The following is a 10,155-nucleotide window of genomic DNA, read 5'->3' on the forward strand; positions in this document are numbered from 1 at the left end:
ATGTTGACATAGGACAATAGAAAGACAAGTCTCTTCCAGTAGCTTTCTTATTTAATGTTACAATATAATATATCCTTTTATAATAGGGGAAAATGTTTTTCCTACTGTCGTCTTCAGTCTGGAATGATGAACAGATGCATCTATTCCTAGTCTCTGTTCAGTGCCAGCTTCTATGTACTGCTACATACAACTGCCATATTAATGTTCTGAGTGCTATCATTAACCTTGAACACTTCAGTAAATGTTGAGAACTGGGTGTGGTATAAATATTGAATGTCTAAATGTTAATGAAACGCAAACCTGTAATGTTACTTGACTGGATTATATGTTGAAGCTCTGTTCTGAGACTTGCAGATCTGGCAGCTATCACCAGCACTAACTTCCATAAAGATGAAGAAAATTCACTTACTCTTAAGCATGTGGCCTTTCGCACACTCTTATATGAGATGACTGTCTCAACTAACAGCACTTTAAAAGCTTGTCAATCAAAGTTTACAAGTTTAGTGTTTTTGCCTGGGAGTTAAGTGGTGCAGAAAGTGCATTATTAATTATTTTTCTGATATACAACATGTTAAAACTCCTGGTAACTATTGCCCAATGGCACTGCATCTTGCTGTTTCATACCATTAAAGTATGTTCTGTTGAACATGTGCCCTTGAGTTTAAAGTCGTTATAGCAGCAATAAACTGTAATATTTATGCATGCATATTCAACATTGTGATCACTTGTACTTCTTTCTGCTTTTTATCTTGAATAAACATTGGTATTTGAACATGTGCATAGAGTACAAGGACTGCTGCAAACTCTACTGAAAATGTGACTCTTGCCTCTTCTACCAAAAAATACTATTATTTAAATTTGTATACCACCCTTCATCTGTAGATCTCCGGGCAGTTCACAGCATAAAAAGACAAAATAAAAACACAGAATACATAATAAAAACCAAACCGAACCAATAAATGTCAGTTTATTTCTTGTAGTGAAATTGATGAACTACAAATGTGTTTAGATTGCCAAAGTACTTAAGTCAGTTAAATGAATGTATAAAGCTGCATTTTATTGAGTTTGACTGATGAACCATCTAATATTGTCTATTCATACTTTTAGCAGCTCTCCAGGGTGTCGAGCGGACGTCGTGCCTATCATCTATCTCATCCCTTCCTTCTTCAGTTAAATTAATTGAACTTGGCTCTCCTATGTGCAATACGTGTGCTCCATTTGAGCTTTGGCCATCAATGCATTTAATGCCATATGGCTTACTTGTACGGTAGGCATTGATGAGCAACTATGAAGCACTCCTAGAATATTATAAAACATAAGCAACTTATGGGAGGTAATGGTGCTTTATAAAAGGGATGCTTTTCCTTCATTTGAAAAACAGCAACAGAATTGTTCAGTTTCTTTAATCTCATGCTCTGGAAATGACCATGATTTGGGTCAGAAAACAAAATACATCAATGTCTTTTAAACAATACATCTCACTTGCATGGCGTATTGCATGTCTATGAGGGAAGGAGAGCTTGTAAAAATCGATTGGAACTAATCTCTAGTGTAAAATTAGCAATAATCTGTATTGTTGCTGCAAGGAGCACAAACTCCTGGGTCACAGAGTACAGTGTGAAGAAGGTGTGCCTATGCAATCTTTGGCTTGCCATTCTTTCCCTCGCCCACACATTTATTCCCTTAAGATTGGCTGGTGGGAGAATGAATAATGTTTCATTCTAATGCTTCTTTAGCTGGTCTTGTTGCAATTGCACATCAGAAATACAGGATCATTTTTTTTCTTCCCTAGAAGAATTACAAAATTGTAAATCTACAATATGGCAATGAATGTCCCTTAACTTTTCAAAAAAAATTGAAACATTAATTTGGTGTGTAAAACTTGTAATCACTCGGCTAGTTATCAAGCCTTCTATCCAGGTTATTAACTACTGATGCTTGGTCTTTACAAATGTAATCATTACTAGACGCTTGGTTAACTGGAAATGTTTACGTTTTAAGCAAGATTAATTGGGATGTTACTATTCTGCTCATTTAAAGCTAGTCACAAGCTTTTGAATGCTAAGTCTTGTTTCTAGAGACCAAAAGAAATGCTTAATGGTGCTTAACATGCAGGAGACTTCCAACAGCAGAGGGCGTCTCCATTTTCATACTACGTATAGTATTTCTGACACCAGAAGAAAGGCAATAAAAGTCTCAAGTTTTCTTTGGAGTGCATTGTTCTAAAACTTGTATACTGCCATGTGGCTCACTACTAGAGCCATCAGGGTAGCTCTCAGCACTCCAAACAGAAATGACAGCTGATTGAAAACAATAAAAAGAGCAAAGCAACTCATTGCATGAATTGATTAAATGCAGATCGTTGAATGCAGAACAAACAGCCCTTGGTCGTTTCCTTAAGACTAGAGGGGCTTTGGGCATAGGCCATTCTACAGCTTATGCTCACCTGTGCATGGAAGTGTATTAACTCAGCTGGAAGAAGGTGTTCACTTGTGCAAAGGGTCTTCTGCTACTGTAGTTCTTTGCTTTAGCTCAGGGGCCGGTTCACTCCAGTGGAGATACCTCCGTGAGCTGGATTGCGCGCGCCTGTGAGCACGCACATCTGTGATTTCCAGTGTCTGCATTTGCACAGACACAATTTTTGGCATTGTGCATGCGCAGACATGATTAGAAATGCTTAGTGGTGCTTAACATGCAGGAGACTTCCAACAGCAGATGGCGCCGCGGAAGTGAGTCCCTGCACCGTGCTGGTTTAGCGCAGCATGTGGGGACTCGCCAAGCAGGCGGCTTGGTTGGGGGGCGGCTTGTGGGCCGGTTAAACAACCCCCATGTGGCCCATGGGCCTTAGGTTGCCTACGCCTGCTTTAGCTGCTGGCTGGATAAAATCTGTGGGAAGCTAACAGTGAATGTCTGACTGCTGCCATTCTAGTGGGGTTCAGCGCTCTGCTCATTATTAACAAAGCCTTTTAATTTAAAATGTTTTTCCACAAAAGCAGTGTAACTTGTTTTCAAAGCTCTAGCTGCTCCCTGTGGGTTAATGTTTGATGCTCGTACTTCAAATGGTGTTAGTCCTATTTTCAGACCATAGCACATTTTAGCAGCCTGGGGTTGTATACCTTTGAATCATGAATAATGGAACTTTCCTTCCCCCCTCCACTTTTCATGTTACTAAAAATGATACATTATGATAAGGAGTACCAATATATGTACAAAATCAGTTGTGGATTTTTTTTCCAGTAACCACAATCTGCGCTTCGCTTCTTTAAATGAAGTTTGCTGCTGGAATTAAAGTTAAAACATGGATGAAATCCAGAGTAAAGGCCACAACAAAATTTACCTGCATACTGGTTTGACCAGCAGCTGAAGTGATAAATCTTAACCATTATGTATCATTGCAGGGCTGAGTCCTAAAACTTCTTTTTCTTGTATGTCTGTTTATTTTCTCTATTTCAAATCTCTAGAGGCATATGGTATTTAATATTATACAGTGGTACCTCAAGTTACAAATGCCTCAGGTTACAAACTCCGCTAACCTGGAAAAGTTACCTCGAGTTGAGAACTTTGCCCCATGATGAGAACGGAAATCGTGTGCCGGTGGCACAGCGGCAGCAAGAGGCCACATAAGCGAAAGCACGCCTCTAGTTAAGAACAGTTTCAGGTTAAGTACAGATCTCCAGAACAAATTAAGTTTGTAACTAGAGGTACCACTGCACTGTACATGCTAATTATATTAAGATGACTCATCCATTATGACAGGACCCTGTGAAAAGCAGACACTGGGCTACTGGTCTCTTTCCAGTGGACTATGGGAATTCTGGCTGTGGGGTTCTTGCAAACAATGCTGAGCAGGGAGACCTTAGTCAGATCCAACAAGGTACTTCATATGTTGTTAAACAAGGCTTCATACCTGGAGAATCACTTAACTCAGATAAAACTCATAGGAGATCCTGCATATGCAGTCTTGTTTCATAAACCATCATTTGACCACAGGAATCTCTAGTTAAAAGCCCTGTTCCAAGAACTAAACTATGACTTTTAGAAGACATCTGAAGGCAGGTCTGTTTAGGGAAGTTTTTATTGTTTGATGTTTTGTGTTTTTAATATTCTTTCGGGAGCCGCCCAGAGTGGCTGGGGAAAGCGAGCCAGATGGGCGAGGTATAAATAAATTAGTAGTAGTAGTAGTAGTAGTACATAAAGTAAATTTGTTAAGGCACTTTTGTGATTGTGGCACTCGACTTACAGAATTTTCCTGAGATGACCTGCCAAATCTCTTCTCTCTCGTTCAGAAACCTTTGGGCAAAACGGCATTTGTGGCATGTGATGTTTTCTGTTGCATTTTTTGATATTTTATGGCTTTTGTTAGTTTTCTCGGCATTTATTTTGAAAAGAAAGGTGGAATGATAATTTTAGAGGTAAAGTGGAATTGTGAGTTGCATTGCTGAGAATATAAGGACCAAGTATTTTGAATCAATTAATGCAAAATTAGAACACACTCTAGAAAGTGGCCTGTGCCATTGGAGTTGTGCTGCAGCATTTCAGATCAAACATACTGCTTCTTTTCTGCTGTCTTGAGGAGTTCACCATAGTCTGTTTTATAGAAGGAAAGGAACCAAGTGACACAAAGAGATATCTCCAGACTCATGGAAATACTTATTGTTAGTGTTAAGCTTAATTTCATAAACTTTTCCTTAGACACATTACGTTTTTAAAAATTCTTAACAACCAATCTGTAAGGCCTACCACTATGAGCTCCATATTTCCAAAGGACGAGCAAGACAGCTGTAGGCAGAACTTATACAAAAAACAGCAGGCCAGTCCAATGGCCTATGCACTGGTGTTAATCATAACGTAGTGACTCATGAGCGACAGCATTTGGAGCATCCTGAAAGTTATCTATCTAGTCCTTTGACCTCATCAAACTGTTGATGCCAAAATTGGTACCTCTCAAATACTGAGCTTCTTCAGGACAAATATTGCCCGTTAAGTGGTGGCTTAAAGTAGTTCATTTTGCAGTGCAGTATACCCCCTGGTCACAGCACTCTAGGGACCATCTCGTCAGGAAGTCCATTCCATACTATTGCAATGTGGGTACTAATTCAAATGTTATCTTGCTGGACTAACGGGAAGCAAATTGCTGTTTGATTTTTGTTCACTTTCACCACCTACTTCAGGGAGTGTTGTACTGGTTGAGCTGGAATAAATGTTGAGTTTTTCCTCTCCCCTTCCATCAAGTACTTTTTAGTTAATAATTAAGAAAATGGAATGCTAAGCATATGCAGAGGTGACATTTGTGTGCCAACTTAGAATAATACTTCAGTGATGTCAAAAGAAAGATTCGACAGTGTTGGGCAGAGGAGGGGGGCCCTGTTTGTCCTAACTTCCACATGGTAACATTTATTAAAATTTGTGTTCATCTTTAACACTAATAATACAGCTCCTCATCTCCTCTCCAGCATTTGCATTTGGACTAGTTTCCATTACTTTTTTTAAAAAATGAAAACCTAACATCCAGCATGGTGTCCTTTAAAAAGGTAAGGAACCCCTGACAGTTAAGTCCAGTCGCAGACGACTTGGGTTGCAGCGCTCATCTCGCTTTACAGGCCGAGGGAGCCGGCGTTTGTCTGCATACAGTTTTTCCGGGTCATGTGGCCAGCATGACTAAACCACTTCTGACACAACAGGACACTGATGAGTGCCAGAGTGCATGGAAACGCCATTTACCTTCCTGCCGGAGTGGTACCTATCTATTTACTTGCACTTTTTGGCGTGCTTTCGAACTGCTAGGTTGGCAGGAGCTGGGACCGACCAACGGGAGCTCACCCAGTCATGGGGATTCGAACCACTGTCCTTCTGATTGTCAAGCCCAAGCGGCACAGTGGTTTAGACCACAGCACCACCCGCGTCCCTATGGTGTCTTTTAGCTGTTCCTAATTCTGAATGAAGCTGGCTTGATGCGAACAGCTAGGTGGCAAAGTGCCATGAAACTCACTAAAAAGCCCATTGTGCTGTAAAGCACTAATGTGAACGCACCCGGAATTCAACAAATAAAGACCATATAAAGTTCAGCAATTAATAGACAGCACATTAAATTTAATTCTGAGAACAAATCTTAGAAGTTGAAGCCCCACGCGAGGAGTGAAGCTGTGTAGCTGTGTAACCATGAAGATGCTCGTGAGCAGGGGTGGAGTCTGGTATTTTGAATTTCAGCATTGTGCTGTGCAAGGCCAAAATTCAGTGCCCGCTGCCCCTCGCCTTCCATTCTGCTCAGTTGACCATGTTGTAGTTGCAATACCCCTGCAGTGTTGCATGCAACGCCCATGCCCAGTGCAGTGGAACCAACTGAGCTTCCCTAAATCTGTCTCTGTCATGAGAGGGTCTGAGAAACTGCTGTTACGAGAGTTATTTGCTATGTAGTCTCTTGCTTTTAGGCTTCATTTAACAAATTTGGAAAATACATTCTATACCCATAGTTGAAAATTGGTATATACAAGGGCTGCTATATGTTCTGGATTAAAATGGCGTCCTGGATTAAAATTCTTGTAGCTTTTACTATGAAGTTCAACAATTTCGGTGGGTTTTCTAAAAGCTCAGCAAACTTTACTTTTTGAAATACGGCATCCCTAGTGTAGACTATATTTTATACCTGTCTGTTAAATAATGAGTTATATATAATTCAATGAGACTTGGCTGCCTTTTTCCTAGAATTTTTCAAAATGGGACCTTAGTCTTCTATTGGGATCTTACCAACATTTCTTTGTTCAAATATCCATTCCCCTTTGCTCTGTTTTATGTTTTAAAGTCTCTTGCCCTTTTCTGAAAAATGTGGAATTGAGAAGAGTAAATGTGGAATTGATAAGTAGCTTATCTATTCTTCACTCTACTATTCAAATCTTTGTTAATCTGTAAAATTAAATAAATCATAGCTGCTGGGCAATTTGTTCTCATTATCGGACTACAGTAGGCTCCCAGTATTTGTATAGTGGTGATTTGCTACATTTTAGCTGTGTTTTATCTACAATTTTTATTATGTACACCACTGAGAGAGTTCTGTGTTTAAGCAGTCCATAAATCTTTATAAACAGCCAATGGAAGGATGACAATAATTTTTGGATTCTAAATCTCTCATGCTCAGGTTGAATTCTTGTATATGCCTTGTGCTGGGGAAATGTTTGTAAAGCACAGCCCAAGCTTGATTCATGAGCAATTTGTGAAAGAACCAGCCTCTTCAGCTTTTCCTGTTGCCGATTTGTAAAGCACGCCATGTTAAATCACCTAGGACAATAAATCTGATGAACTAATATATTTTAAGCCACATCCTAGAAGGAACTAATTAATAGGTAGGAGCATATTAGAGTCAAAGCTATGAGTTTCTCTTTTGAAGGTGTCACTAGCAAACTATGCAGAAGAGCGACATGCCAAATGAAGGTGGTGCCTCCCAGTGAAATGTATGAGGCAAAAGAAAGGCACTTGTGCATCTGAAAATATAGGCAGCTTATTGCCATCTCTGAAGTAGCCCAGCAGCCTTGAGAGCATGACAAAGAAAGGTTGTGTTCCATTCATTAATTGGTTGGTGGGATGGGAGGTTGCAAAGTTGATATTGCCACCATTCTTACTCTCTTCGATGTGTTCTGAAGTGGGTGGGGTGGAGGAGGGACAGCAAACGACAGAAAGAGAAACAGAAATAACCTGTAAACACTCTCTCTCTCTCTCTCTCTCTCTCTTTCTCTCTCTCTCTCTCTCTCTCTCTATATATATATATATATGAACTAATCATAGGACTGCTAAACTGGACTTCATTGAGACTTCATGTGGTTTGTATTTTGGGTTGGAAATACTTGGTTTCCTAATATTTGCAATACCAGGACTGTTTATGCAGAGGTAAATCCCACATAGTTCAGTGGGTTACTGGGTTTGCTCTCAGCAAAGTGCATATAGGAATGCAAGTCTGGTCACTTTACTCCAGTTCTGAAGGCCCACTGGTGCCACTATTTTCTTAAGCCACAAGAATTCTGCCACTGTTGCTGCAATTGGGTTTCCTGCTTCTGCTCCACATATTCATATGTATAAACGGCTATCACACCAGCCAAGGGCATAGCAGCAGGCACTTTTGCTCACTTAGGATATGCATTCAAGTGGACATAAAGGTAAAGGGACCCCTGACCATTAGGTCCAGTCACGGACAACTCTGGGGTTGCGGCGCTTATCTTGCTTTATTGGCCGAGGGAGCCGGCATACAGCTTCCGGGTCATGTGGTCAGCATGACTAAGCCACTTCTGGCAAACCAGAGCAACGCACAGAAACACTATTTACCTTCCCGCTGGAGCGGTACCTATTTATCTACTTGCACTTTGTGCTTTTGAACTGCTAGGTTGGCAGGAGCAGGGAGCAAGCAACGGGAGTTCACCCATCGTGGGGATTTGAACCTGCCAACCTTCTGATCAGCAAGCCCTAGGCTCTGTGGTTTAACCCACAGCGCCACCCGCGTCCCTAAGTGTACATAGGGTGTACATAGGATATGTGTACATAGGGTGTACATAGGATAAATGTACAGAGGTAAAGGTAAAGGTACCCCTGCCTGTACGGGCCAGTCTTGCCAGACTCTGGGGTTGTGCGCCCATCTCACTCAAGAGGCCAGGGGCCAGCGCTGTCCGTAGACACCTCTGGGTCACGTGGCCAGCGTGACAAGCTGCATCTGGCGAGCCGGAGCTGCACACGGAAACGCCGTTTACCTTCCCACTAGAAAGCGGTCCCTATTTATCTACTTGCACCCGGAGGTGCTTTCGAACTGCTAGGTTGGCAGGTGCTGGGACCGAGCAACGGGAGCGCACTCCGCCGCGGGGATTCGAACCGCCGACCTTTCGATCGGCAAGCCCTAGGCGCTGAGGCTTTTACCCACAGCGCCACCCGCGTCCCCAAGTGTACATAGGGTGTACTTATTCCCATGCTAGGAGCCTATGAACACTTTCTTCCTTGGGAGTAAGACTCCAGTGATGGCTATGTATTTTAGAATGCATACTGGAACTACTGGTATGTCCTTGAATTTTCTGTACTATACAAGGGGTATTCTGGAGATGGATTGATGTAGAAAGTGTTTCCTGAGGGTAGGAAGTTTAAATTCCACTAATCTAGAGCAAGCCTACAATTTCCCAATTACTATTATTATTTCCCATTTATACGATGCCAGCCTTTTATGGGTTAGGTGCAGGAACAGCCAGGTGTCGCTGCATATAATAGCAACCCATTTATCTGAACAAGTTCTAGCATCAGCCAAGAAACTTCTGATGGATCAGAAATGAAAATAAGACTTCATATCCATGCATATTTACATGGTGATAAGCCTGAGTCTGTTTTGGGCAATGACTATCCACTATAAGGCCTGCAGATGCACTTCTGTATCCTTCGTTTTTCCCTGCCTCATTCTAGCAGCTGGTACCTGTGGATCACAGATTTAGTTCCCACATCTGCAGTCTGTTCACAGAGGGAGGTCCATTTCTCTTTTCATTAGTTTTCATGGTTGTAAAGGGGTAGCGATGATGCTAACATATAGGTGTAAAGGTCATGCTCTATGGAAAGCTGGCTTCAAGCACTTGGCCCATTGGCACATTAACTCTGCATTACAAAAATGTCTGTGAGACATGAAGGCTGACAACAACTCCACTGTGTTGGAATTCCTTACAGACAACCATAGTGCTCGGAGACTGATAGGTTGTGAGTGTGTAGCACACACCAGAGGAGAAATGAGTACAGAGAGAAGAAATGCCATGGTGCATCTGCAGCAGCACAACCGGATGCCTTCATCTGCCCCAGCTGCAACAAAACATGTCTCGCCTGCATTGGTCTCTACAGCCGCAGCAGGTGCTGTAACTCTCCCAACGGTTTGACTTCACCCCCAAAGGCACACTCCTCCATTGTCTCCCGAGACAGACGGATGCCAACAATGAGATAGGGGAAGCTTGGCTACACTGAGAACGTTAGAAGAAATACAATGAATAACACACACTGCTGGATCTAAGCCAGATAGCTGATGGAAGGTGACCCATGTCTACAACTCCATTCTCCAGAGTTATTGACTGCCCTCTGCCTGCATTTTTGAGCAATTGGTAGGGGAAGAAAAGCAGTAGGAATACAGCCTTAACAAAGACGGGAAAGCCAAGG

The sequence above is a fragment of the Podarcis melisellensis genome, assembly GCF_964234715.1.
Source record: "Podarcis melisellensis genome assembly, chromosome: 6".
Lineage (NCBI taxonomy): Eukaryota > Metazoa > Chordata > Lepidosauria > Squamata > Lacertidae > Podarcis > Podarcis melisellensis.